The following is a 24,322-nucleotide window of genomic DNA, read 5'->3' as shown; positions in this document are numbered from 1 at the left end:
AAACTGGACTGGTCAAAGAACACCGAGGCTGTCTACAAGATGGATCAGAGCCGTCTCTATTTCCTGAAGAGACTGAGGTCCTTTAACATCTGCTGGACGATACTGAGGATGTTCTACGAGTCTGTGGTGGGCAGTGCTATCATGTTTGCTGTTGTGTGCTGGGGAAGCAGGCTGAGGGTTGCAGACACCAACAGAATCAACAAACTTATCCGTAAGGCCAGTGATGTTGTGGGGATGGAACTGGACTCTCTGATGGTGGTGTCTGAAAAGAGGGTGCTGTCTAAGTTGCATGCCATCTTGGTCAATGTCTCCCATCCACTACACAATGTACTGGTTGGGCACAGGAGTACATTCAGCCAGAGACTCATTCCTCCGAGATGCAGCACAGAGCGTCATAGGAAGTCATTCCTGTTTGAGGCCATCAAACTTTACAACTCCTCCCTTGGAGGGTCAGACACCCTGAGCCAATAGGCAGGTCCTGGATTTATTTAATAATTTACATATTACTATTTAACTATTTATGGTTCTATTACTATTTATTATTTATGGTGCAACTGTAACGAAAACCAATTTTCCCCGGGATCAATAAAGTATGACTATGACTAAAGATGGATACAGCTCAGTTCATCACAGGAAAAGCCCTCCCCACAACTGAGCACATCTACAAAGAACACTTCCACAAGAAAGAAGCAGCATCCATCATCTGGGACTCCCCACCTCCCCCCCTCTCCCAACCCCTCAACCATCCTGGTCATGTTTTCTTCTTGCTGCTACCATCAGAGCGAATGTAGAGGAGCCTTAGGTCCCGCACCACCAGGTTCAGGAACAGTTATTACCTTTCAACCATCAGGCACTCACCACTACACTGAACACAACCTCTGGACTCACTTTCAAGGACTCTACAACTGATGTTCTCAGTTTTATTTATTTACTTATTATTATGTTGTTTTTTTCTGTACTTGCACAATTTGTCAGTCATTGTGTGTAGTTTTTCATTAATTCTATTGTACTTCTTTGTTTTACTGTAAATGCCTACAAAACTGAATCTCAGAGTAGTGTTTGGTGATATACATGTACTTTGATAATAAATTTACTTTGAACTCTGAAAACTTAAGTGTCAGTGTAAGGATTTGTATCAGTGCATTTACTCACGAGGTTTGAAATGGGGCCATGATTTGAAATGAGATACAAAAGCTTGGCTTTTATTGCCCGACACATATTAGTAATAATAATACATTATTGATCCCTTCATTACAGCAGCAGCTTTTAAAAACACACTTAGCAGTGCATTTAATTAATAATAAATACAGAATAATAATGGGGCTGTTGTGGATAGTGTGGAGGGCTGTCAGAGGCTACAGCAGAACATTGATAGGATGCAAAACTGAGCTGAGAAGTGGCAGATAGAGTCCAACCGAGATAAGCGTGAGATGCTTCATTTTGGTAGGTCAAAAATGATGGCAGAATATAGCATTAATAATAAGACTCTTGGCAAAGGGATCTTGGGGTCCAAGCCCATAGGACACTCAAAGCTGCTAAGAATTCATACAGTGCATTGGCCTTCATCAACCATAGGATTGAGTTAAGAGCAGAGTGGTAACGTTGCAGCTATATAGGACCTTGGTCAGACCCCACTTGGAGTACTGTGCTCAATTCTAGTCGCCTTACTACAAGAAGGATGTGGAAACCATAGAAAGGGTGCAGAGGAGATTTACAAGGATGTTGCCTGGATTGGGGAGCATGCCTTATTGAGGTTGAGTGAACTTGGCCTTTTCTCCTTGGAGCGACGGAGGATGAGAGATGACTTGATAGAGGTGTACAAGATAATGAGAGGTGGATAGTCAGAAGCTTTTTCCGAGGGATGAAATGGCTAGCATGAGAGGGCATAGTTTTAAGGTGCTTGGAAGTAGGTACAGAGGAGATGTCAGGGGTATGTTTTTTATGCAGAGAGTGGTGTGTGCGTGGAATGGGCGACCAGTGGCGGTGATGGAGGTGGAAACGATAGGGTCTTTTAAGAGACTCCTGGATAGGTACATGGAGCTTAGAAAAATAGAGGGCTATGGGTCAGCCTAAGTAGTTCTAGGGTAAGGACGTGTTCAGCACAGCTTTGTGGGCCGAAGGGCCGGTATTGTGCTGTAGGTTTTCTATGTTTCTCTGTTTTTATGTTTCTAATAGTGTAAAAACAGTAATAATATAAACAATATAAGTAATGTAAGTGAAGTGTTCAAGATGATTAGGGAATTTCATTGGGTAGGTAGAAGTTAATTCCTCTGATGAGATTCTAGAACAAGGCAAAGCAAAATTATAACTAGATGATTCAAGGAGACACCAGGTTAGCTGAAACCTAGCCCCCTCTCCCCCAAACCATGCAGAGGCTTTGCCCAATGAAAATCTGAAAACTGAGATAACAGACTTCTGTTAGGGAAATGTGTTATGCAATTATGAAATCATTGCTGGGAAATGGAATTAAACTCAAATCAATCTTGATTGAACTGATTGCATCCTCCATTTCCTACAGGATACTATAGTCATCTGACTTCCACCCTCAAGAAATTACTAAATAGCAGTACAGAGCAGAACATTTTGGCAATTCTCTAAAAGGAAATGAGGCAAAATGTTTTAATCTTTTTCAACTTTTACCATCATTGGGTGAATACAATTACATTAGGAGAATTCCAGGACAAATTCATTTTCTTTGTAACTAGGCTAACTGATTAAACTATTTAGACACACTCTTCTAGAAAGAGTTGACAGTAATTAATAGGAAATGAGAATGATCTCTAATAGAACAGAACCACCAATGATGTGAACCAGAGATACTGTATATGAATACAGTTACTTACTATAGTCCAAAGCTGGATATCAAAGTCATAAAGAGGTATACATGAATATTAAAATAAAATTTTTGTTTTTAATGCTACATCTACTTGGAACAGTAGGGGGTGCCATAATGTCCCTTTCATATTCTATGATGCAGCCCACATCTTAATGCAAAATTTCATCTTTCATCTTCAAATTCAGTTCAAAGTTAAAACTGGGATGTAGTCCACCTGGTCCTGCTGACTTATCCACCTTATGACCTTTCAATTTGCCTAGCATTTTTTCCTTTGTAATAGCAATGGCACTCACTCCTGCTCCCTGACACTTGTGGACTTCTGGCACACTGCTAGTGCCTTCCACAGTGAGGACAGATACAAAGTATCCATTGTTCATCTGCCATTTTTTTGCCCACCATTACTACCTCACCAGCATCATTTTCCAGCTGTCCAATCTCAACTCTCACCTCCTTTTTACTCTTTATATAACTGAAAAAACCTTTGGTATCCTGCTTTATATTATTGGCTAGATGGGCCTCATATTTCATCTTTTCCCTACTATAGTATTTTTTTTAAGTTGAATTTTGTTGGATTTTAATATCTTCCCAATCATCCAACTTACCATTCACTTTTGCAACCTTATATGTTGTTTCCTTGGCTTTTATGCAGTCCTTAACTTCCTTTGTCAGCCATGGTTGCTGACCCCTGCCATTTGAGCACAACTTCTTCTGTGGGACATATCTATCCTGTGCTTTGTGAACTATTCCCAAAGACTTCAGCCATCTCTGCTCTGCCATCTTCCCCACCATTATCCTTCTCCAATTCACCTGGGCAAGCTCCTCTCTCATGCCTCTGTAATTCCCTTTATTCCATTGTGATACTGATACATGTGACTTGTACTTTTCCCTCTCAAATTGCAGTATGAATTCAATCATATTATAATCACTGCCTCCTAAGAGTTCCTTTACATTAAGCTCTGAGTTATTACACAACACAGTCTAAGACAGCCTTTCCCCAAGTAGCACAAGCTGCTCTAAAAAGCCATCTCATAGGCATTCAATAAGTTCCCTCGCTTGCGATGTGACACCAACCTGATCCCCTTGCACACTGAAGTCCCCATTACAATTGTATCATTACCCTTATTACATGCCTTTTCCAGCTCCCTTTGCAACCTCAACCCCACATCTTTGCTACTATTTGGAGACATATATATGATTCCCATAATGTTTTATTTACCCTTGCAGTTTCTTAACTCCACCCACAAAGATTCAACATTCCCTGACTCTATGTCACTTCTTTCTAAAGATGTAATTCGACCTCTTACCAACAGAGCCACACCACCGCCTATGCCTTCCTGCGTGTCCTTTCGAGACAAAATATATCCTTTGATGTTAAACTCCCAACTATGACCTGCTTTCAGCCATGACTCAGTGATGCCCACGTCATACTGACCAATCTCTAATTGCACTATGAGTTCATCCACCTTATTCCAAATGTTACGTGGATTTAAATACAGCACCTACAGTCCTGCATTTTTGCCCTTTTGAATTTTGCCTCTGTGGTACAATTTAGCTCTTTGCCCTGTCTGCATTTGTACCCAATCACTGGCTTGTCCTTCCTTATATTCATGTTACATCCATCATCTATTTGTAAACCTGCTGGCTCATCCTCAGCTCTATCGTACTGGTTCTCATTCCCCTGCCATATCAGTTTAAACCACTCCCAGCAGCTCTAGTAAACCTGCTCGCAAGAATATTGGTCCTCCTCGGATTTAGGTGCAATCTATCCCCTTTGTACAGGTCACACCTGCCCCAGAAGCAGTCCCAATTATCCAGAAATCTGAATCTTTGCCCCCTGTTCCATTTCTTCAGCTACGCATTTACCTGCCACCTCATTCTATTCCTATCCTCACTGTCACATGGCACAGGCAGCAATCCCGAGATCACTACACTTGAGGTCCTGCTTCTCATCTTCCTTCCTAGCTTCCTGTACTCTATTTTCAGGAACTTCTCCCTTTCCTTCCTCTGTTGTTGGTACCAATATGTACTACAATTTCTGGCTGCTCACCCTCCCCTTTCAGGAAGTTGCGGACACATTCAGAAACATCACAGACCCTGGCACCTGGGAGGCAAACTACCATCCGTGTTTCCTTTTTGTATCCACAGAATCTCCTATCTGTCCCCATAGCTAGAGTCCCCTATCACTGCTGCCATCCTCTTCAGTTCCCTACCCTTCTGAGCCACAGGGCCAGACTCAGTACCAGAGGCACAGACACTGTTGCTTCCCTCAGGCAGGTCCCCCCCAGTAGTACTCAAAATGGAGTACTTATTGTTGAGAGGGACAGCCACAGGGGTGCTGTCCACTATCTGACATTCTCCCCTCCCTCTCCTGACAGTCACCTATTTATCTGTCTCCTGTAGCCTTGGGGTGACTACCTCCCCGTAGCTCTTGTCTATCACTGCTTCACTTTCCCTAACAAGCCGAAGGCCATCAAGCTGCAGCTCAAATTCCCTACACGGTCTCTGAGGAGCTGCATCTCGATGCACCTGGTGCAGATGTGGCCGTCAGGGAGACTGGAGGGCTCCCAGAAATCCCATATCTGACATCCAGAGCAGAATACTGGCTCTGTAGACACACACTTTATTCTCTCAAGGTTTAACTAAGAAATAAGGAATGAACTTGCGCACTTACTTTGCCTCCATCTGTTCTTGCCGAGGCCTTGTTGAGTCAAAGCCTTATTACTCTGCCTCAGACTACTCCAACGACAACCGCTCCTACGATGACCACTCCACTGAGCAGTACCTCCCTTTTATAGAGACTGGTTTTCCAAAGCTCTTTGCCTGACCTGTGTGGGAATGCTTCTGTTGCATCTGCACAGTGCTCTCAATCAACCAAAGGATATTAATTTATAATCCTAACACATCTACTTTAATATAATGTGCAAAGGAGCTTGCTGCTTTTTAGACCCTAAGTATTTCAAAAGGTACATATACTATCAGTAGTATATCATTAAACTCTGATGTTCTGAGACTCTCAATGAAGAAAACTTCAAGCTCTCTATACTGCTTTTCTTATTTACATCCCTCTTGTAACTACTCTAAGTGATGAACTAGCACAATTTGGAAACCAGTGACTCACAGGCAATAAAAATAGCTCAACACCTAAATAGCTGTAAGTGATGTCTCAACATTGCTACTGTACCTGGATGTCCAGAATTATTATCTGTTACATAGTGTCTGTTACCAGTGTTAAGACAATCGAGAGACTTCCGGTAGCGCTCATGGAGTGAAGTCGCGTTCTTGACTCGCTCCATTACCTCTGAGTTTTTTTTTCTCTATGGTCAGCTATACTTTAATTAACCATTAAGGCATCAATTTTTACAATACTTTGAATTAAACTGGATTCTCTGACAATTGGATGATACTTAGATCTGCTATGTCTAAGAACGGGAAAAACGGCAAGGATGGTAAACCTCCGGTTAAACCGAAAGCTACGGATCTCCCCCCGACTGAATCACCGGTGACTTTGAAAGCGATATTGGAGTTAATTCAGAGGGAAATTTCAACCTCTGTTAGGGAGATGATTCGTACGGAAATTGCAGGCTCTGTTAAAGACCTGATTCATACGGAAATCTCAACTAATTTCCAGAAAATTGCCGATTTAATTGATAAGATGCAAACATGTATTGCGGAACATCAGTCGGCTATATCTGATCTTCAAAAATTCGCGCAACAAAGTGAGCTTAAGATGGGGAAAATCGAAGAAACAATTAATGTAATGAAGAAGAAACTTGACTTTTTGACTGTTAAAAACTCTGACTTGGAATCTAGAATGCGACGGCAGAATTTACGAATGATTGGCATGAGGGAAGCTGTTGAAGCCAACAACCCCATGAAATATTTCTCTCAACTTTTAAAAGATGCATTCCCTACTGTATTTCCTGACCAACCACCGCTACTGGATCGTGTTCACAGAATCCCATCATACTCGTCTAGGTCAGATAGACCTAGGCATGTTATTTTACGTTTTCATTATTTTCAAGACAAGGAGAGACTGTTTCGATTCGCTCGATCTAAAAGTTTCATTGATTTTTCGGATCTTAAGTTCCGATTTGTGGAAGATTTCAGTAAACCAATCTGGGACCAACGGGTCCGTTACAGATCCGTGATGTCGGAATTCTATAAGATGGATTTAAGACCAGCGCTGCTGTACCCTGCATGTCTAAGGATTCGCATGTTAGATGGAGCCCTTCGTTTTTTTGATTCTCCATCGGATGCCCAGAGTTATCTGGATCAACTTTCATCTTCAACATCTTAATTGCCTTTTTTTTTAATTATCTCCGTTGATCGGAGGCTGTGAATTGGTTGGTTTTAACTTTTCTGTGCCCTATTTGGGCAGAAAAGTTTACTTTTGATTTCTTAATATGGCTGCTAAACTTTCATTTTAACTGCGTCATTTCTTTCTTTTCCCAGGGGATTCTGGGTGGTTACTTCCCTTTTGTCATCTTACGTATTTCCTGTGCGGCCTTAAATTTTGTAGTTTTTTTTTAAATTTTATTCTGTTTTGCTTTTTATAATCACTTTATGTTAATAATCCTATTTTTTTTGTTGCTGTGTCTATTCATGAGTTTGAGGTTTATTGTGGTTTTTTTTTAATATATATTTTCCGGCTTTTGTTCTGTTCTGTGTGTATTTTAATTGAGCTAACTTTTTTTTACTTATTTTTTTACTGTTTTACAATTAGCTGATCCTTTTCATATTTATACCTTTTTTTTAGGGAGCGTATACCGGAAGTCATGGGGGTAGTTTTAGCGCTTGCTTCTTTCTGGCGGGTCTGCTTTAGATTTTGCCTTGGGGTCTTGGGGTGGGGGGTGGTGGGAGGGGCTTCACGTTTTAGTTTGTTTCTCTTTGGGCTATATACATTATTGAAGTACTGGTTGCGTCCTTTTCCCCGGTATCTTTTGTATGTTCTGTTTCCTCTCCGGGTTTGTGGGTCGCGCCTATTGTCAATCCTCCTTGTTGTGGGTTGACTTTAGGATTTATGGAGTCTATTATTAATTTTGTCTCCTGGAATACTAATGGTCTTAATCATCCTATTAAAAGGAAAAAAGTTTTTAAAGTGTTCCGGAGACTTAAAGCACAAATTTTATTTTTACAAGAGACCCATGTACGGAGGGGGGACAGACTACGTTTTTTCAAATTCTGGAAGGGACAACAATTTCATTCGAACTCCAATGCTAAGATTCGAGGCGTCTCTATTTTTATAGATTCCTCAGTTACTTTTATACAACAGGATATTATCTCTGATCCGAATGGTAGATTTTTATTGGTTAGTGGTTTACTATTTAATAAAAAAGTAGTTTTGGTTAATGTTTATGCTCCTAATATGGATTGTCCGGAATTTTATAAATCATTGTTTGATCAGTTTCCGAATTTGAACGAGTTTTCATTGATTTGGGGCGGAGATCTTAATACCTGTTTATCTCCAGCTTTGGACCGTTCGGCTCCTTTACGGACTTTACCTAATAAATCTGCAAATTTGATTAATTTTTTCCTTTCTGATTCTGGGTCGACGGACATTTGGCGTTTTCTGCATCCTCAGGAAAAAGATTTTTCCTTCTTTTCACATGTTCATCATTCCTATTCAAGAATTGATTATTTTTTCATTGATTCTTGTCTCATTCCTTCAGTGATTAAATGTGATTATGATTCTATAACCATTTCGGATCATGCTCCACTTAAGCTTTCTATTAAAATTATGGCCAATATACCAAACAATAGACAATGGCGTTTTAATTCGCTGTTGCTTCAGGACTCGGACTTTGTTAATTTTATGAATGAACAGATTGAGCTTTTTTTTACAATTAACCATACAGAAGATATTTCGGTTAACACTCTTTGGGACACTTTTAAAGCCTATATTCGGGGTCAGATTATTTCGTATTCCGTTGCTTTGAGGAAGAAACAGAAGCAGGAGGAGATGGCAATTGTGGACAAGATTAAAGAAATTGATAAGAAATATGTTATGGCTCCTTCTGAGGAGCTATACAAACAAAGAACTGAACTTCAAATGGAACACAGTTTACTACTCTCGTCCTCGATTGTAAACCAATTAAAGAAAACAAGAAGTGATTTTTATGTTCACAGTGATAAAATTGGCAAGCTGCTGGCTAATCAATTGAAATCTAATTATGTTAAATCTCAAATCAATCAGATTTATAACCAAAATGATCGATTGATATTGGATCATGTGGGGATTAATCAAACCTTTTGTGATTTTTATTCTTCTTTATATCAATCAGAGTCTCCTCGAGATTCTAAATATATGAATGATTTTTTAGATAAGTTAGACTTCCCTCAGATTTCACAGGATATGTCTTCTTTATTAGATACTTCCATTACAATGGATGAGATTAAGAATGTTATTTTTTCTATGAATCTGGGGAAAGCTCCTGGCCCTGATGGGTTTACCGTTGAATTTTATAAATGTTTTGCTTCTTTATTGATTCCTTGGCTCTATAAGGTTTTTGAGGCTTCTTTGAAACTTGGTAAACTTCCGGAATCTTTTAATAGAGCATCAATTTCTTTAATACTAAAGAAGGATAAAGACCCTGCTCAATGTGCATCTTATAGACCAATATCTTTATTAAATGTTGATTCTAAAGTTTTTTCTAAGTTATTAGCAAATAGACTAGAAAAAGTACTTCCTTCTATTATTTCGGAAGACCAAACGGGTTTTATTAAAGGTCGTTACTCTTTTTATAATATTCGTACATTGTTAAATATCGTTTATACTCCCTCACAAAATGTTCCTGAGTGTGTTATTTCTTTAGATGCCGAGAAAGCTTTTGATAGAGTAGAATGGCCTTATTTATTTAAGGTGCTTGAAATGTTTAATTTTAGCTTGAAATTTATATCCTGGATTAAACTGTTATATCACTCCCCTGTAGCCTCGGTTCCTACTAACTCTTTAAACTCACCTTTTTTTCCTCTCTTTCGTGGTACTCGACAAGGCTGTCCTCTTAGTCCCCTATTATTTGATATTGCATTAGAACCTCTTGCAATTGCTATTCGAGAATCTTCAAATATTACTGGGATAACTCGGGGATTAAAGTCCCATAAATTATCACTCTATGCTGATGATTTACTTTTATATATTTCTAATCCTGAGAGATCCATTCCTGCTGTTTTAGAGTTATTAGCACAATTTGGTCTTTTCTCAGGTTATAAATTAAATCTTAGTAAGAGTGAACTTTTTCCGATTAATAAACATCTTCCCTTATATTATAAATTTCCATTTAAATTGATTAATAATTACTTTTCATATCTTGGGATTAAAATTACTTGTAAACATAAAGATTTATTTAAGACTAACTTTTTACCATTAATAGACCATATTACTCAACTTTCATCTAAATGGTTTCCCTTATATTTAACTTTGATTGGTCGTATTAATGCAGTTAAGATGTTTTTTTTGCCAAAATTTTTATATGTGTTTCAGGCATTACCAATTTTCGTTCCAAAATCTTTTTTTGATAAAGTTGACTCTAAAATTTCTTCATTTATTTGGCAGAATAAGAATCCGAGACTGGGTAAAATACATTTACAGAAAGCTAAGAGAGATGGAGGTTTAGCATTACCTAACTTTAGATTTTATTATTGGGCTATTAATATTCGACATATGAAATTTTGGTTACTTGACCGGGACATACTATCTATTCCTAAATGGGTAGCATTGGAATTACAATCTGTTCAGGGTTATACACTTGGTTCTATTTTAGGTTCCTCTCTTCCTTTTGATTCGAAACGCCTTAAGCAGGTCTCTAACCCAATAGTTAAATATGCTTTGCGCATTTGGTTTCAATTCAGAAAATTTTTTGATCTTAATCAATTCGGGTTAGCGATTCCTATTTTAGGTAACATATTTTTTCCTCCCTCTTTTACGGATCGCGCTTTTCAAACTTGGAAGACTAAGGGTATTTTACGGTTTTTGGATTTATTTTTAGATGGTTCCCTTATGTCTTTTGAACAATTATCTAATAAATATAACTTATCAAGAATACATTTTTTTAGATATTTACAAGTTAGAAATTTCCTAAGTACTATACTTTCTTCCTTTCCAATGCTTCCTCCTATATATATTTTAGATTCGATAATTAACCTTAATCCATGTCAGAAAGGTGCATCGGCTATGATTTATAATATTATTATGAAACTTAGGAAAGCTCCATTTGATAAGATTAGGGTAGATTGGGAACAGGAATTGGGGCTTACCATTTCTGTGGATGATTGGGGGCAGATTTTACAATTAGTTAATACTTCCTCTATTTGTGCTAAACATTCCCTAATTCAATTTAAAGTGGTTCATAGAGCACATATGTCCAAAGATAAGTTAGCGCGTTTTTACTCGCATATTAATCCTTTCTGTGATAGATGTTCGGGGCAGATAGCCTCTTTAACTCATATGTTTTGGTCTTGCCCTACTTTGGAAACTTTTTGGAGAGATATTTTCAATATTATTTCTAAGGTATTAAATATAGATATCTCTCCTCACCCTATTATGCTATCTTTGGACTACCTAAAATTTCTAGTAATCTTTCCCCTTCAGCCCGTAGAATGATTGCATTTCTTACTTTAATGGCGAAAAGATGTATTTTACAACATTGGAAAGAGCTTAATGCTCCAACTACCTTTTTTTGGTTTTCTCAGACGATTTTATGTTTGAATTTGGAGAAAATTAGAAGTAACCTTTATGATTCTTCATTTAAATTTGAACAGATTTGGGGACCTTTTATTCGATATTTTCATTTAATGTAATATTTACCCTTCTTGTTTTTTTTTCACTGTTTTAATGGAGGTCGGGATTGAGGACGTGATTTTAAGTTTAACTCTGTTTGGTTTCAAGTTAGCCCATTGCTTTGCCTTGCTTTTAGTTAGCTGCACGGTGGGTTTTTTTTGGGGGTTTTTTTTTTCTTTTTTTTCCATTGATATATATAAAATTTAGTATACTATTATGTTATCTTGGTTTCTTATGCTTAAATTACATTGTTTGTAGTATTTTCTTTTTGGTATTGTTATCTTTTGGAATTTTATTATACTTTAACGTTGTATTAATGTTTATATGGCTTACCTTTTTTGTATACTTACTCAATAAAAAGATTTAAAAAGAAAGAAAGACAATCACACCCCTTGTCAATGGCACACCCTCATTTTTCAAAGTATTGCTGAAGCATTATTAGTCTCCAAAAAAACAGCAGAGGATGGCAATTCTCAGCGGGTCATATACCAAGAGAGAGATAGCACTAATATCACAACTTCTACAGGGGGAAAATGGACAGTCAACGTTTCAGGTCGAGACACTTCACTTGAACTGGAGAGAAAGAAGGAAGAAAACCAATACAGAAGAATGGGGAAAGGGAGGAGAAAGTGCTGCCGGATTGAGATGAGGGGGGAGTAAGAGGAAAAGAATGAGAATGATGTTAAAAGCTGGGTGATGATAGGTGGAAGTGAAAGAGGGTTGAAGAAGATGGAATCTGAGCATGGAATAAGGGGAGGGAGGTGAAGAAAGGAGCCAATGGGAAGAGAGTGCAAGAGATGAGCAGATTAAGGAGGTGGGTGAATGGAGGCAATTGGAACAGACAAGATCTTGCTCTGTATCACACTAGCTTTTTCCCCTTCCTTTCTAGCCTCGACTTGAAACGTTGACTATCCATTTCCCTCTTTTGATGCTTTCCGACCTGCTGAGTTCCTCAGGCACTTATGAGTGAGTGTTGCTCCACATTTCTAGCATCTTCGATCTCCTGTGGCTCTATTGTTACAGCTTGTTCACTTTTCATCAACACTGCACGGTTGCTGAATTTTGTATTTAGTTCAGACTTCCAGCTTTCTTAGCAACGTGTGTCTGCATCATTGGTCAATGCTATGCATTTTTCCTTGGCAGTGCAATAAGACCGGATCTGCTAGTTATGAAATTCACCCTTGAATTAAATTCATACCCCAATACCTCAAACAAAGCAACAAATTCACAACCTATTACTTAAGCAGCAGGACCAAACAAATGGGTCAATCTTAGGGATAGGAGATTTAAAAACAAATGGTAAACTATTACTTCTCTATAGACACAAGGGGTTCTGCAGATGCTGGAAATCCAGACCAAGACACACAAAATGCTGGAGGAGCTCAGCAGGTCAGGCAGTATCTGCGGAGAGGAATAAACAGTCAATATTTCAGGCTGAGACTCATTATCAGGACTGGAAAGGAAAGTGGGGAATAAGCCACTTATATGTTTATAACACATCTTATTTGAAATGTATGTTGATATACATTCTGAATATACCATACAATTATAATATTTTACAAATACTGGAGCAAATTTAATACTCTCAAACACTATTATTTCTTTGGCAGTATAAGTTTTCCATATCATAAATGAAATTGTTATTACCTAATGTTGTAACCCTTTGTTCTTCTGCACTCAGTTTCATTTTATGTGACACAGCTCAATGTGGTAACACCCACACACACCAGGAAACTACCTCAGCAATGCAGACACACAGATTGAATGGATTTCACCATCCTCCATTCATCTCTCTACTCAACCTCGAGTGTTGCATCCCACAGCGACCATTTGTAAAGTACACCCCCAGTATTGACTAGACAAGAATTTAGAACTACCTCCTCAGTACTGCTGATAGAAAACTACAGCACAGAAACAGGCCCTTCAGCCCATCTAGCCCGTGCCAAACTATTAATCTGCCTAGTCCCATTGACCTGCACCCTGAACCCTGCCCTCAAGACCCCTCCCAATCATGTACCTATCAAATTTCTCTCAAATGTTGAAATTGAACCCGCATCCACCACTTAAGCTGTTAGCCCATTCCACACTCTCACCACTTTCTGAGTGAAGGCTCCCTCTCATGTTCCCCTTAAATATCTCACTTTCACTCTCCACCACACCTCTAATTCTAGCCTCACCCAACCTCAGTGGACAAAGTACCCTGTCTATAACCTCATAATTTTGTATACATCTATCAAATCTCCCCTCATTCTTCTATGCTGTAGGGAATTAAGTCCTAATTTATTCAACATGTCACTATAACTCGGGTCCTTAAGTCCTGGTATCATCTTCGTAAACTTTCTCTGCACGTTTTCAATCTTATTGACATATTTTCTGTAGGTAGGTGACCAAAACTGCACACAATACTCCAAATTAGGCCTCACCAACATCTTATACAACTCCATCATAACGTCCCAACTACTCAGCAGACCCAGCAGCATCTATGGAAAAAAGTACAGTCGACGTTTCGGGCCAAAACGTCAACTGTACTTTTTTTTTATCATAGATGCTGCCTGGCCTGCTGCTTTCCTCCAGCATTTTGTGTGTGTTACTGTACTCAATACCTTGAATTATGAAGGCCAATGTGCCAAAAGCTTTCTTTAAGATAATATCTATTGTTAACACCACTTCTTTCAAAGAATTATGGATTTCTATTCCCAGTTCCCTCCGTTCAACTCCTCAGTGCCCTGCTGCTTAATGACTTCCCAAAGTGTAACACCTCACATTCGTCTACACTAAATTCCATTTTTCCAGCTGATCCAGATCCCACTGCAAGTCATGATAGTATTCCTTGCTGTCCACTACACCCCCAAACTTAGTGTCATCCGTAAATCTGCTGACTTAGTTTGCCAAATTATCATCTAGAACATTGATATAGATGACAACCAACAAAGGACCCAGCACCAATCCCTGTCGCACACCACTAGTCACAGGCCTCCAGTCAGTGAGGCAATGACCTAATACTACTCCTTGGCTTCTCCTGTGAACCCAAAGTCTAATCCAATTTACTACCTCATCTTGAAGCACCAGAATCTTCTTGACCAACCTCCCATGCAGGACCTCATCAAAGGCCTTGCTAAAGACAACATCCACTGCCTTGCCTTCATGAACTTTCCTGCTAACTTCCTCAAAAGACTCTATAAGCTTGGTTAGACACAACCTACAATGCATAAAACCACATCAGAGTTCCTTGAATGCACTGTGAGCAATGTCAGCAGAACACACTACACTAACACTGAATCAGAAGCTCACCAACTTCCATTGGATTGCAGTGCAGCACACTCCACAACCAACAACTCACCAGCAACGCTGTTGCTGCGTTGCCTCTTACGCTTAGGCTTGTATTTCCTCAAATCCAATCTCAGGAGGAGTACACAGGACAACAGTTGAGACAAATTGAGGGCTCCTCAAACAAGGAGGTTTGATGTTTCACTCCTGAACACGCAGTCCTGGTGTGGGAGTACAGAGGTAATCAAAAGTAGGTACTTGGAAAGATTAGGAACAAAACTAGACCACTGTCCTACACAGTGGATATTGCATCTGATATCTTCTGGAGATGACACATCAATTAGTTGAGGAGAGCAGAATTAAAATGGCTTTCGAGTAGAAAGCTATTTCCTGCCATCCCAGAATCAACTCCTCCAAATACCATGGAGGAGGCCCCAGCATCTGAGAATTTTTCACAGCAACCAGTCTCACCTGCCAAGCAGAGTGACCACTCCCCACCTTGTTAGGAAAGATGTTATCCCACACAAGTAAGAAATCCTCCTCTGTGATTAAATCTTTAGGTTGAATGGGAGAATTTAAAATATACTATGCTGCGGATGTCTATATAGTAGTTGTATTAAATAGTGTGTGTGTGTGTGTGTGTGTGTGTGTGTGTGTGTGCGCATGTGTATGTGTGTGTGTATGTGCTTGCGTGTATGTGTGTGTGCGTGTGTATGTGTGTGTGCGTGTGTGTGAGAGAGAGTGAGGAGAGTTTTCTTCCTTCTCCCGTCTGCGTGAGATGATGGGACTTCTGAGAGACTTTGAACTTTCTTTACCATGCCCATGACCTGTTCTTCATCAAGTTATGGTATTGCTTGCACTGTTGTAACTATATGTTATAATTATGTGGTTTTTGTCAGTTTTTCAGTCGTGGTCTGTCTTGTGTTTCTGTGATATCACACCGGAGGAACACTGTATCATTTCTTAATACATGCATTACTAAATGACAATAAAAGAGGACTGCCTGTCCTCATAATCTAACCTAATTAAGCATTCTTTACTTGTTTACCTAATTCATTATGGGTTACAAGTACAAGAGCAGTAGCCCGGTATTTTTCTTTCAATTAGTTTCTGAACTTACAAAATCTAACAAAGAGGTACCTCCACAAAGTTCTGTAGAAATTTCTGACTATATTACTGACTTCCTGTGACCCTGAAATAACTGGAGCCCAGACTCAGGAAACACAATGAGAACACTGGACCCGTAAAATCCCACACAACTATACAACGCAGGAGATGGAATTCCTTTAACTCTACCCTGGAGAAAATGTCCTTCACACACTAACTCTCCCTGCAGGACAGCTTTCATAGAACTTGACTCTCATTGGGGCATGCATCTCACAGACACTGACTCTCACTAGGGTACTGTTTGACACAGAAGCTCTCCTCCTGCTGACCACTCTACAGATACTGGGATACAAGTTCCATACATTGATGCTTGTGACTCCACATTCATTCCAAATTCATTTACCACATGCCTTTTCTAAGTTAATCCATTAATTTTTCTTTATAAATCTGATACAACTTAATAACGCTTATGAAGCTAGAGAATTCATCAACATAATGTACCCTTACAAAGTGGACTACAGACTTTGACCTCTATTTTTGGATTTAATGCAGGTATTATTATGTCCTTTATTTCATGAATAACAGACATGAAGTACCTGCAGTTGATCAGAAAATACAACATAACAAAGTACATTGACATTGTACCTCATTTGATTGCTACAATCTATGACGGAATCAAATGCAATTGACAGGTAAAAATTATTTTTGTCACTAGATGGCAGTGTAATCCTTCAAAATCGTTACCCACCACGACTTTTTGAGGGTTCTGCATTCACTCTTAATTGACAAAAGATTTAACAGATAATTTCCAACTTTTTATGTATTTGATTTCTGGCATTGGCAATATTTTACTTTTCATATATTTATCTGAACCAATAAATATAGTAGATTCCAATGAATTTAGACAAATTGGTACCAGTACATTTTGGCCCAATTATGTGCCTGCCCTAAGTAGTCAAACTTCCATGGAAACAGTTAAAAGGTACAAAAAGGATAAACTGAGCAACAAGTTACATATTTAAATGAAATATGGAACAAATTAGAACATACAAGGTAAATGGTAGGGCACTGAGGAGTGCAGTAGAACAGAGGGATGTATGTTTATTCCTAATTGTTATCGACAGAAGAATTCATCCAGTGTATGTAATGAACAAAATCAGCACAGACTAAAGCTTTCATAATGGACTTTCTTCATACAATGTTATCACCGATTGCAACCTCCAAATCTTCATTTTCATTGTAACATTCAAGATGATTGTGATACCGTCAAATTCGTTGTCGTTTCTAACTTGTTGAGGAGTGAAATTGTTTCATTTTCATTCCTGGTTGTTTCTGGCATCTCCAAGCCTAAATGCTTGAAACTGTGATGAGCAAATCAGTTCTGAATTGTCTTACTGCTTATTTCTTACCAACTATCAGTGACAAAAATCACTGCTTTTTGAACACAAACACATGTAACTGACCTTACTTAAAAACTGTTCACTTGAAGCCCAGTGTAGCTTCTAAAAGCCACACAAGTGTGTGTAATTAATACTGGTTAGAACCATTGGGAATTGTCTCCTGTCCCAATTAAGTGGCAATGATGTCCCAAATAAATGAAGTGAATCCCGGTAACTTTTATCAGTTTGATTTTTTTTAAAAATTGTCACAAATAAGCGGCTGCCTCGATTAACTGATGGCCCAATTAACCCAAATCCACAGTAATCAATTTATAAAGCTGAGGATAAATCAATTAATTAACTAACTGATGAATGATGGTTGCACGTGAACTACAACTGTTCGATCAAAATGAACAAAAGGAAATGAAGATGGGTACAACTTGACCACTTCCATCGCTTTGGGTACAATGCTTTTGGCTGAATCAAAAGTAATGTTAAATAATGCTGAAAATTTAGAACAAAACCATCAATTAATATGATGAATTTTTAAAATTACATTTTGCAAGTGCTTGTAAATTGAGCCTCATGGTAAAAATCCATCATCCTGGTCAGACAAGTCAGAATGAGTGTTCTGGGATAAAGTGATCACACTCAACAGAAATCAAAATAATATCAGACACTGCAAATCCAAAATCCCTCTGGCCACTCTCCCCGAAACTTAAAATCATTTTTTTTAATCAACCTTTCACAATTTGATGAATGAATGGTCTTTGATACAGAATGTTAATGGTTTCTCTTTCCACTTGTTTTGCTGAATTTCCCCAGCACTTTCTGATCACATCCAGCACTGTGAACACAGGTTGGGTCAGAAGCTCCCAGAGGATCATCCTGCTGGGATGTCCTTCCTTACATCACCTTGTTCAAAGTATTCTATTCACCAATGAGCTAATGAGTGCTTACAAAGAACTGTATCATAGAAAAATGCGCGAGGCTAAGCAGTCAAGCATACTGTCGTTTTTCAAGCCTTCCACAACAGCCGCAGCAGACGACGAACCTCGACCTTCGACATCGAGGCAGGCAGACATAGAAGAAGATGACCTGCCTGCCCTGATGCAAACAGCGCTGAGATGACACCCCAGTGTCCCACCACCACAACCCCTGGGCTGTGGACCGATACATTGCCGCGGAGAATGCAGTGGTAGCCGAGACGCACCCAACACATATAACCATATAACAATTACAGCACAGAAACAGGCCATCTTGGCCCTTCTAGTCGGTGTCGAACTCTTACTCTCACCTAGTCCCACCGACCTGCACTCATCCCATAACCCTCCATTCCTTTCCTGTCCATATAGTTGTCCAATTTAACTTTAAACGACAACATCGAACCTGCCTCAACCACTTCTGCTGGAAGCTCGTTCCACACAGCTACCACTCTCTGAGTAAAGAAGTCCCCCTCATGTTACCCCTAAATTTTTGCCCTTTAACTCTCAACTCATGTCCTCTTGTTTGAATCGCCCCCACTCTCAATGGAAAAAGCCTATCCATATAAACTCTATCTATCCCCCTTATAATTTTAAATACCTCTATCAAGTCCCCCCTCAACCTTCTACATTCCAAAGAATAAAGACCTAACTTGTTCAACCTTTCTCTGTAACTTAGGTGATGAAACCTAGGTAACACTCTAGTAAATCTTCTCTGTACTCTCTCTATTTTGTTGACATCTTTCCTATAATTTGGTGAGCAAAACTGTACACAATACTCCAAATATGGCCTCACCAATGCCTTATACAATTTCAACATTACATCCCAACTCCTATACTCAAAGCTCTGATTTCTAAAGGCCAGCATACCAAAAGCTTTCTTCACCACCCTATCTGCATGAGATTCCACCTTCAGGGAACTATGCACTATTATTCCTAGATCCCTCTGTTCTACTGCATTCTTCAATGCCCTACCATTTACCATGCATGTCCTATTTTGAGTAGTCCTACCAAAATGTAACACCTCACATTTATCAGCATTAAACTCCATCTGCCATCTTTCAGCCCACTCTTCTAACCGGCATAAATCTCTCTGCAAGCTTTGAAAACCTACTTCATTATCCACAACTGCACCTCTCTTAGTATCATCGGCAAACTTACTCATCCAATTTACCACCCCATCATCCAGATCATTAATGTATATGACAAATAACATTGGACCCAGTACAGTTCCCTGAGGCACACCACTGGTCACCGACCTCCAATCTGACAAACAGTTATCCATCACCACTCCCTGGCATCTCCCATCCAGCCACTGCTGAATCCATTTTACTACTTCAATGCTAATACCTAGCAATTGAACCTTCCTAACCAACCTTCCGTGTGGGAACTTGTCAATGGCCTTACTGAAGTCCATATAGACAACATCCACTGCTTTACCCTTGGTCAACTTTCCTAGTAACCTCTTCAAAAAATTCAATAAGATTTGTCAAACATGACCTTCCACGCACAAATCCATATTGACTGTTCCTAATCTGACCCTGTCTATCCAGATATTTATATATACCATCCCCAAAAATACTTTCCATCAATTTACCCACCACTGACGTCAAACTCACAGGCCAATCTTTAAGAAAAATGCCGAAATAAACAAGCTAATTAATTAGGTGCCACCCGGCACATAGATATCGGCCTGGATCAGAGGTGATTGCCGATTGCGTCGCCTCTGATCTGGGCCGACATTTACGTGCCAGGCGGCACCTAATTAATTAGCTTGTTTATTTCGGCTTTTTTCTTAAAGATGTGTTGGGTGCGTCCCGGCTACCGCTGTACCGCTGCATGCTTTGCGGCAATGTATCCATTGGCGGCCGGGAGGGTGGGGGCCACTGCACCACCCCAACCTCCGACGACTCAGCCTAACACACCAACATCATTGTGCTCGGCGCTGTCTTCCCGATTCTGGAAAGTGATAATACACTGTACATACATTATTTCTACTTTATATAGGCTCTGTATTTTTGTGTGTTATTTTGTATGATTTGGCAGCTTCATAGCTTAAAGGTTACTGGAGAGAGTGTTTCTGCTGAGAGCGCTTCCGTGAGATTTTCGCTACGGAGAACAGTGCGGCAATGATGTTCTACTTTATATAGGCTGTGTATTTATCATATCGTTCCTGTTTTTACTATATGTTACTGTTTTTTTAGGTTTTATGTGTTATTTGGTATGATTTGGTAGGTTATTTTTAGGTCTGCAAACGCTCACAAATTTTTCCCATATAAATAAATGCTAATTGCTTCTTCGCTTTACAACATTCCAACTTACGAACCATTTCATAGGAATGCTCTACCTTCGGGTGGCGGGGGAAACTTGTACTCCAAGTGCTGTTTGAGCAGAGTTTATAGAACTATATCATAATCTTGTGGCTCTCAAACTTAATCCCCCAGCTACTAAAGGCCAAAGGACCACTGGCCTTCTTAACCACCCTTTCAACCTGCACAGTTATTTTGAGAGATCTATGGACATGGACCCCAAGATTCCTCCGTTCCCCCACAATGCTAGGAATCCTGTCATTAACCTTGTTTCCACCTTCAAGTTCAATCTCCCAAAGTATCTCAATCTCTTATCCAGATTGAACTGCATCTGGCATTTCTCCAACCAGGTCTGCATCCTGTCTATATCCCATTGTAACCTCTAACAACCTTCGACACCATCACCTTTTGTGTCCTCTGCAAACTTACAAACCCATCCTTCTGTTTCCTCATCCGAGTCATTTATAAAAATCACAAAGAGCCTGAAGAGGACCACTAATCACTGACCTCTGGGTAGAATATATGCCTGTCTCCTACCATCCTCTGCCTTCTGTGGGCAAGCCAATTCTGAATCCACATAGCCAAAGTTCCATGTCACCTCTTCAAAAAACCCAATCAGGTTCATTAGGCATGACCTGCCCCTCACAGAGCCATACTGATTATCCATAAAAAATCTATGCTTCTCCAAATGCTCATAATTCCAGTCCCTAAGGATCCTCTCTAATAGTTTACCCAGCACGGATGCAAGAATCTCTGATCTACAATTCCCAGGATCATCCTTTCCTGAACCATGGAATAAATGTGCTATCCTCCAGTCCTCAGGCACAACTCCTACAGCCAGGCTGGACACAAAGACCGTTGTCAACAATGGCAGACACAACAAGACTATTTTGTGGTAACCACAGGATGACCATAATCCTTGAGGAATCACTGCCAGACTACACAGTATGTGACCCTGTGATGAGAGAGAATGCTCAGCCATCTTCAGGGGCCTTTGTGTGACCCACTGAACGTAGCCCCTAGGTTTCAAATGGCTCACACATCATCAGGAGCTGGGCCAACGAAGCACCTACCTGAGACCCTGAGCTACTCCAGGCTTCTTAGGATAAATAACATTTGTGCATTGATGTTTCTCTCAGTGGTATATGCGCAATATTGGTACAAACCTCCTTTCTTGACTACTTATCTTTAAGTCGAGTAGCTAGCTGGAACATTTCAGAGTAATGTTCATGTGCACTGGGGGTGGTCTGTGAGTCATTCATGTCGAACAGCAGATCTCCTTCATGGGAGAACAGGAGTGAATCAGCTAGCTATTTTCCTAGCAATTCAATGGCTTCAAATTCACCGGCTTCAAATTCACCAGCTTTATAGTTAGTATATTTAGTTAACTCTTTTAAATTTTTTTAACTGCTATTGTGCAGATTGTGTCTTAAAGTGCCAAAATGGTGAAAGTGCACTGAATGGAAATGTAATATTTGACAGGGGCTGCAGTTATACATGCATCACACTTTTACCACCGCATACAGGATTGAATTCACTGTTGGTGCTTTTGCTCAAGCAGAGGAGGAACAAATAAACTCTAATTGCTTTGACTGGTAATTAACTATGATACTGAAGATATTATAAAACAATATTTTAGTACATTGAATCTGAGCAGGTCGTAGGAGATTTTCACTACCGCTGCTGTTTATAATGAAAATGAGGTTGTGGTCAACAGAATCATGTTATCCTCCAATCACTACTTAACAATGAGTCTGAACCAGGCTGAAACTTCGCCTTGTACTTCCATGTCACTTAGAAAGAGGCCACTTCAGCTCCATTAGTCTATCCTGGCTCATGGAACAATACCGCTTCCTCCCTAATACTCTCTGCAGCCTACTCTATCCCCATATCCTGCCTCCAACCATCACACAGCAGGGGCAAATTACAATAACCAATTAAACTACCAACCCACACTTGGTGACGGTGTGCAAATCCTGAGGGCTAAGTCAAACTCCACAGACAGAAAATGCCAACTCCAAGTGGGCCTCCCCAGAGGCCAGTACTGAACGTGTGGCATTGCAGCTGTGAAGCAACAGCTCCCCCAGCTGTGCCGCGTTGCCATTAGCTGTAAATAATTAAAGCTTCTGCTGTTTTTAAAAAGTAGCGAAACTTTGTAAATGTCAGTCACATTGAACTCCACCCATATCTGACCCAATTTACCATCAACTCCACAAACTGGTTACTTTGTATCTGTTCATTCCTAGCATTCCCACCAATCAAAAGTTAAAGATCATTTTTGACCTGCAAGTACCTGGATGACAGCCCTAAGAAAGTCAATCATTGATCACAATAACCCGGCAGTTTATCACAGGAGAGTGCAAACACTAAGAAAAAAGTTGGACGCAATCTTCTTGTGAGGGACAGGCAGCAGGCACAATCGAGCTGGAGAGCAAGATCTTTCAGCTTGCCCATCAAGGTACCCCAGCATGGGAGCCTGGGCACCTCTGTATAGTTAGAGTTAAAACCCATAAAATAAAAAATTCTGAGCATGTTTCAGGGTAGGTAGGATGTGAAGTTAAAAAAAAAGCAGCTGTATTTCTGCTGGTGATGAACTAAATAAGTATCAAAGGCATATACAGGAGAAAATCTGCAGCTGCTTGGTCTAAGCAACACACACAAAATGGCTGGAAATCCAAGCAACACCATTCAGGGCCCTAAACATTCCTTCCAGGTGAGGCGATACTTCACCTCTGAGTCTGCTGCGGTCATGTACCGTGTCCAATGCTCCCGGTGTGGCCTCCTGTATATCGGTGAGACCCGATGTAGATTGACCCGCTTCAGCGAGCATCTCCGTCCTCCAGAAAAAGCCGGATCTCCCATTTTAATTCCACTTCCCAGTCCCATTCCAATATGGACATCCATGGCCTCCTCTACTTTTGCGAAGAGGCCACACTCAGGTAGGAGGAACAACACTTAATATTCCGTCCCAGCTCTTTAGTTCACCACCCCACCTCCCGGTTTCACCTTGTGTTTCTCCCTCCCCTCCCCTTTTAAAATCTACTGATCTTTTTTTTTCCAGTCCTACTGAAGTGTCTCAGCCCAAAATGTTGACTGTATTCTTTTCTTGGCCTGCTGAGTTTCTGCAGCATTTTGTGTGTGTTGCAAGTATCAAAGGCATATATTATTACTGGTTTATATAAAGGTGAAAAAAGCGATTGCAAATTAAAGGACATAAATAAATGCCGGAGAAGTTGATATTGCTACAGTTTGGAGTTAAGTAAATGAAGAAAACTGTTTCTATTGAAAGAACATAGAACATAGAATAGTACAGCACAGTACAGGCCCTTCGGCCCACAATGTTGTGCCGACCCTCAAACCCTGCCTCCCATATAAGCCCCCACCTTAAATTTCTCCATATACCTGTCTGGTAGTCTCATAAACTTCACTAGTGTCTCTGCCTTCACCACTGACTCAAGCAGTGCATTCCACGCACCAACCACTCTCTGAGTAAGAAAGGCTAATGCCCAGAAGAAACTCCTTGGCCAGAGAGGCAACAGGACGGAATCACATTTTTTTTTGCATAGACAATTGTGATTTGGAATACACAAAAAGTGAGTGTAAGTAAGGTCAATCGCAATGCTTTTGAAAGGAAGAAGTTTCCAGGACTGTGGGAAAGAATGTGA

General features: G+C 39.9%; 1 protein-coding gene across 1 annotated transcript in view; it reads right to left on the bottom strand.

The window, feature by feature from the left end:
• Positions 1 to 24,322, bottom strand: part of tll1 (tolloid-like 1) — a 408,920-nt gene that overhangs the window by 27,814 nt on the left and 356,784 nt on the right. The gene's annotated exons all lie outside the window — the stretch shown is intronic.

The sequence above is a fragment of the Mobula hypostoma genome, chromosome 4 (genome assembly GCF_963921235.1).
Source record: "Mobula hypostoma chromosome 4, sMobHyp1.1, whole genome shotgun sequence".
Taxonomy (NCBI): Eukaryota; Metazoa; Chordata; class Chondrichthyes; order Myliobatiformes; family Myliobatidae; genus Mobula; species Mobula hypostoma.
This window is presented reverse-complemented; position numbering and strand designations above follow the sequence as displayed.